The sequence below is a fragment of the Pan troglodytes genome, chromosome 12 (assembly GCF_028858775.2).
Source record: "Pan troglodytes isolate AG18354 chromosome 12, NHGRI_mPanTro3-v2.0_pri, whole genome shotgun sequence".
In the NCBI taxonomy this organism is placed as follows: Eukaryota; Metazoa; Chordata; class Mammalia; order Primates; family Hominidae; genus Pan; species Pan troglodytes.
The window spans coordinates 51,917,785-51,925,013 of NC_072410.2; positions in this window are offsets into that span (position 1 = coordinate 51,917,785).

Sequence of the window (7,229 nt, forward strand, 5' to 3'; positions counted from 1 at the left end):
TTGCACAAAACAGTAGAGTTAGTCTATCCCTTTTTGCTTTAAATTCTGGTGTTTGCTTTTCTTCTTTACTAACAAATGTACTTTGTGGCATTTTTCCCCCTCAGAATAGGGCACTTTCATTTACATTAAAAGCCTGTTCAGGCTGGGCACAGTGGCTGATGCCTGTAATCCCAGTACTTTGGGAGGCCGAGGCAGGTGGACTGCTTGAGCTCAAGGGTTCGAGACCAGCCTGGGCAAAATGGCGAAATCCCATCTCTACAAAAAATACAAAAATTAGCAGGGTGTGGTGGCTGTGCCTGTAATCCCAGCTACTTGGGAGGCTGAGGCATGAGAATCACTTGAATCTGGGAGGTGGAGAATGCAGTGAGCCAAGATTACGCCACTGCACTCCAGCCTGGGTGACAGAGTGACACCCTGTCTCAAAAAAAATTAAAAAAATTAAAAAACCCAGAAAACGAAACAAAACAAAAACAAAACAAAAAAAAAACCTGTTTAAGAAGATACCCTTTCTCTTGAATGATTTTCCAGAAACTTGTCTACCGCCTCTTGATTGACAGAAGCTGCTTCTCCTGTCATATGGACATTTTAAAAGCCACACCTCTTTCTGAAACTATCAAACCATCGTTTGCTGGCAATACATTCTCCTGCTTTAGATTCTTTACCTTCCTTTTGCTTTGAGTTGTCATTAATGGATTTTGCTTTTTCTCAAATGGTGTTCAAGTCTGTAGGTATGCCTTTCTTACAGCAATCCTGCACCCACATAAAAACTGCATTTTTCAATAAGAGATTAAAAAGATATTTTGCAAAAAGTGCAAGGTTTTTGTGCCTGCTGGTGTAGCTACAGTGATGGTTTCACAAATATCCTTTTCTTTATTTTACAATTGTCCTTTGCAAGACTCAATTGTCTTGGGATGGCAGACAACCACAGCTGCAGACCTTTATAAATGGCACATATCAAGCAATTCAACTTTTTTTGGTAATGTCAGGACTTTTCTCTGCTTTTTGGGAGTGCTTCCAGACTCACTAGTGCCATCTCATATGGAACCCATGATGTTATTCAAGGTTTATGATATTGCACTGAAAATGAAAAATACAGGAGAACTAAATCAGTTTTTACTGCCATATGCAATTTACTGGAGTGAGGAACTGCTTATGGGAGACGATTAGCATCACGTAGTGTCTTAAGTGGATACTTAAACACTTGAGCTCACCGTGGTAGCAACAGGAGGTGACTGCAAAATTATTACAATAGTACAGTATGTACCACAGCTAATTTATGCAGTTTTCTTTTAATATTGCATCTTTAAGTTTGTTTACATTTCTCTTAACTGCAAATGGCACCATGTATGGTCTGTGTTTGTGTGCATATGTTTTGATAAATGTTAATTTTTTATAATAGATTTGTATATATTTTATGTTAGCGAATGATAAAATTGATTTAGCATCTACATATATTTTATGCATTTATGACAGACCTAACTTTTTCTTATTTTTTAAAAATTATTTCGGCCGGGTGTGGTGGCTCATGCCTGTAATCCCAGCACTTTGGGATGCCAAGGCGGTCGGGCCATCTGAGGTCAGGAGTTTGAAACCAGCCTGACCAACATGGCAAAACCTCATCTCTACTAAAAATAAAAATAAAAAAATTAGCCAGGGGTGGTGGTTCATGCCTGTAATCCCAGCTACTTGGGAAGCTGAGGCATGAGAATTGCTTGAACCTGGAGTGGCAGAGGCTGCAGTGAGCCAAGATCATGCCACTGCACTCCAGCCCGGGCAACAGAGCAAGATTCCATCTCAGAAAAAAAAAATTCTAGGCTACCTGGTTCATCTGCAATTTTTTTTATATTGTGGCAATCTCCAAAAATTTTTTCAAAATATTTATTGAAAAAAATCCACATATAAGTGGACCATGCTATTCACACTTAGGTTGCTCATGGGTCAATTATACATACAAATGTTTGTATGTATATATATTTTTCTTTGTATGTTTTTCTATTCTTCATTTTAGGGTTTTCCTAGCTTTGTGTCATCAGGAAGCAGTATTAAGTAACATGGCCTACTTTCACTACTCACAATAGCAAAGACTTGGAACCAACCCAAATGTCCATCAATGATAGACTTTATTAAGAAAATGTGGCACGGCCAGTCGCAGTGGCTCACGCCTCAATCCCAGCACTTTGGGAGGCTGAGGCGGGTGGATCAGGAGGTCAGGAGATCGAGATCATCCTGGCTAACACGGTTAAACTCCGTCTCTACTAAAAAAAATACAAAAAATTTAGCAGGGCGTGGTGGCGGGCGCCTGTAGTCCCAGCTACTCAGGAGGCTGAGGCAGGAGAATGGCGTGAACCCGGGAGGCGGAGCTTGCAATGAGCCGAGATCGCGCCACTGCACTCCAGCCTGGGCGACAGAGTGAGAACGCTTTTGAAAAAAAAAAGAAAATGTGGCACATATATACCATGGAATACTATACAGCCATAAAAAAGGATAAGTTTATGTCCTTTGCAGGGACATGGGTGAAGCTGGAAACCATCATTCTAAGCAAATTAACCCAAGGACAGAATACCAAACACCGCATGTTCTCACTCATAGGTGGGAGTTGAACAATGAGAACACATGGACACAGGGCGGGAACATCACACACCAGGGCCTGTTGCGGGGTGGGGAGCTGGGGGAGGGATAGCATTAGGAGAAATACCTAATGTAAATGACAAGTTGATGGGTGCAGCAAACCAACATGGCACATGTATAGCTATGTAACAAACCTGCATGTTGTGCACATGTACCCTAGAACTTAAAGTATAATAAAATATAATAATAATAATAAAAATAACATGGCCTACTTTTTTGGAATTTCCTGAGATTCTCTTTGTGGCCTAGTATATGCTCACTCTTTATAAATGTTCTATAGGTGTATTTATTAGATTAAGCTTATAATTTTCATTATGCAAACATTTTACATTCTCATTTATGTTTTGTCTACTCAATCAATCAGTTTCTCTGAGAGGATTTTTTAAAACTCTCTCATGATGTTTATCATTTTGTCACATTTTCCTCTTATTTTTAAGAGCCTTTATTTATATACCTATATATTATATATATATTTCAGTTACATTTTTTTCCAAGCCAAACTGTATCCAGCTTTATTAAAGATACTTTCCATAAACAATCATGGTATTTCAGGCAGGACATGGAAGACAATTGTTAACAGTATACAACAACTTTCAAACTCCCTTCTTCAGTGGACTGCCAAAAATCAGAAAGCCACTATAAAACCCAATGAAGTCTTCATCTGATGCTCTGAACAGGGGAAGTTTAGAGTGAGGGTTGACATTTCACATTTAGCATGTTGTTTAACAACTTTTCACGAGGTGACCCTGACTTTCAGGAAGTGAAATGAAAATGGCAGAATGTATCTGAAGATCCACAATCTAGGAACGGAACCACCGCTCTTTAGACAGGTGCCATCTCAGTGGCACCACTGGAAAGTCCAGATTGCCTGACACACTGGTAACCAGTGACTGGGGATGAGGTCCCAACAGATGTCTGGGCTTAAGAGAGTTAAGTCTATGCTGAAAGATAGAAAGGGAGAAGAGGACATAAAAATGAATTGCTTTTTCCAAACACAAAGCTTTAGTGCCAAGGTACTCATGTGTATCAAAGTCAGGGAATCCCTCCTCCCGGGAGCCAAGAGGAAGTCTCCCAAAACTAGAAGGGAAAGGTGTTTTCCTCACATCACTCCAGCTTTGGAGACATTCTATTAGTGACATATACCCCTTCCCCCAGAAACAACAATGAAGTGTTCTGTGTGCTAACAACATAATAGCTTTAAAAAACAAAGTAAAACAAAATTCTGCATTTTCATAAAACTTGATAAAAAACAGTATTTCAAACTGTACAGTCACCAGAAGTACACAGTTATCAAAAATGCACACACTTCATTTGGCCTCTCCATCACCTTCAGCTTCCCTGGCCTGGTCTGTTATGGCATCTCCTTTTTCTGCAGGGTAATTCCCCTCCTTGCCAGCATCAGCTTTTCCCTTTTTCCCTTTAGGTACCTTCCCTCCCTTCTTTGCAGGGGCCTTTTTAGGCTTGGGATCTGGCTTTGGAGGAGCAGGTTTAGCAGACAACCTTGTGGATCTTCTCTGTGGTGTGTCCACATTGGCTTTATCTCCTTTAGCATCCCCTTCGGTCTTCCTCTTGGGCAAGGTGGCAGCGGTGACAGCAGTGGGACTTAGATGCTGGGCCCGGGATGCAGTGGCGCACAGGCTTTGATTGGTCGGGGGGTCTTTCTCGCCTCTTCTTCTTCCATTTCAGTTACTTTGTTTAATGTCTAAAGATTCATAACTAACTCCCCCCAACCAGCCCCCACTGTTTTTTGAGACTGGGTCTTGCTCTGTCAACCAGGTTGGAGTGCAGTGGTGAGATCTTGACTCACTGCAGCCTTGACCTCTCAGTCTAGGTGATCCTCCCACCTCAGCCTCCCAAGTTGCTAGGACCACAGGCACATGCCACCACACCTGGCTAATTTTATTTATTTTTTGTAGAGATGAGGTCTCACCATGTTGCCTAGGCTGGTCTCAAACTCCTGGGCTCAAGCAATTCTCTTGCCCTGGCCTCCCAAAATGCTGGGATTACAGGCATGAGTCCCTGTGCCTGGCCCAAGATCCAATAACTATTGTTTTGTTGTTGTTGTTTTGTTTGTTTGTTTGTTTGTTTTTGAGATGGAGTCTTTCTCTGTCACCCAGGCTGGAGTGCAGTGGTATGATCTCGGCTCACTGCAATCTCTGCCTCCTGGGTTCAAGCGATTCTCCTGCCTCAGCCTCCTGAATAGCTGGAATTACAGGCATGTACCATGCCTGGCTAATTTTTGCATTTTTAGTAGAGACAAGGTTTCTCCATGTTGGCCAGGCTGGTATCGAACACCTGACCTCAAGTGAGCTTTCCACCTCAGCCTCCCAAAGTGCTGGGATTACAAGCCCAGCCACCAAGATCAATTAACTATGAAATCTACTTCAGGAATTTTACTTTATATCAATAATTATTCCTTCAAGGAATGTTCATTGCACCTCTACTATGTACCAAGCACTCTTCTAGATTTTAGGGGTTCAACAGTGAACCAAACAGGCAAAAATCCCAGCCCTCATGAGGCTAGCATTCTAGTAGGGAGCAGAGGTAGTTAGCACATTCAGCCCCTTCTCACAACCCCAGGAAGGAGTCCTGTGGAGAGGTGATGGTGTGGAGTAGCAAGGAGCTGTCATAATCAATCCAGCCAACCTTGCCCTGCCGTCTAAAGGTAACAAAGAAGTGGCTGGACTGGGGCGGGTAAACAGGAAGGACTCCCTCCTGCCAACTCCTCAGGGTCAATTCTCATGTCCCCGCTGCCCCCTTCTCTCCTTCAGGGGAGGTTCTGAAACTGCAGTTTTCTCAAGAGAGAGGCAGAGGAATGAAGTTCTCCATAGACTGACTGGAACCGTCTGGGGAGACAGAGTGCAGTTGTTGGGTGACCTGGGGGAAGTGGCCGCCTTGTCTCACTGGAGGGCCTGCCCGCCCTGCCTCCACTGTGGGAACTCTGTACAGCTGTCACTCTCTGTGACCTTGGGTTGCTTTGGTGGCATTAGCAGGCTGTGACAGACAACTGCCACCACACAGGGTATGATGTTGACACTCAGGTGCCCACAGCCTTCTCTCCCAGAGATTTTTAGTCTTTACGGGCATGAGGCTCACCGTGGAGTCTGGGGTCCCACTCATTGTGATTTAGGGGACAGCCTGACTCTAGCATAAGTAGGAGAAGCTATAGACATTACAGTTGTTACGAAATGACTCTCAGACCTGGTTTTCCAGGGGCAGGGAGAAGTTTCTCACATTCTGGAGGAAGATGTAACAGCATTTTGAGGATGAGGGATGTCACTGGTTTAGAGGAAAATCTACACTTGCTTAGTCAGTAATTTTGAGTGTCCACCAACAAATGCCCAGCCCTTTTCATGCACTAGATACACACAGCATTCACTGCCCTGACACATGAATTTGGGCCTGGGAACAACCCTTCCTGTGTGCCTCCACCATGCCTCTCAGAAGGACCCTCTCTTTTGTGTATTGTTCTCACTTATAAGAGCCAGTTATAAATTTTTCCACCTTGCCAGCCAGCAATTCCTGCTGCAGCTTAGGCAACCAACTCCAAGGACCCCCACATCCCCAGTGAGAGTCCCAGGCCCCAGTGAGAATCATGGAAGAGTAAGGATGCCTTGGCTCCTCTTGGGAGGCACGAGGGTCCATGTGCTTTAGGATAGCCAGAGGGTCCATGCTATCTGGCTTCTTCCTGCAGGACAGGGCCCCAAGCAGCAGGCTGTCCATAGTGCAACCCTGCCTCACTCCCCAAAGCAGCCGCATCTCACTGCCTCTTGAATCTCCCCAAAGCCCTGCTTTTGTTGCAATCTTTGACTTCTTAGACCTGACAAGCATTTTCCACTCTCCACCATACACGTGCCACGACTGGGATCCCAGGCCCTCTTCAAGATGACCCCAATGAGCCTTTCATCACACTTCTGCCATGGGGTCACTGGAACTGAGCCAAGCACCTTAGTGTCTCCTCAACCAGCTCCGATTGTAGCTTCTGCATTGGTGCTCTGACCACCCCTTAGCCTGGGTCACTTAGGATTTGTCTGTATGATAACCACATTTCTGGACTTTCTATTTGGTTCATAAATCATGCTACCATTAACTAACAACATGGTGGGGGTTATGGGAGGCAGGAGAGCTTGGTGGTTATAGACCCAGGCCCTGAGGCCAAACAGTCTGGGTCCGATCCCATTTTCATCCCTTTCTGGCTGGGAAAGCTGGTTCATTGACTTTCATGTTTCAGTTTCCTCTTCTGTGAAATGGAAGTAACTACAGTACCTCCTTCGTGGGGGTGCTGTGAGAATTAGGAAAGTCAATGCATAGGACGAATTTAGGATAGTGCATGGGACACGGATCCCACTGTGCAAGCGTTAGTCGTGATTGTTTTGCTGATGGCCTACTTCACTCCTCACTTCACTTCTGAGGAAGGCTCTATTAGAACCCTCACTTTACAAACGGGGAGATAAAGCCCAGAGAGTTTGGATGATGATGTGGTTTGTCTCTGTGTCTCCACCCAAATCTCATCTTGAATTGTATTCCCATAATTCCCACCTGTTGTGGGAGGGACCCGGTGGGAGATAATTTGAATCATACTGTTCTCTTGGTGGTGAATA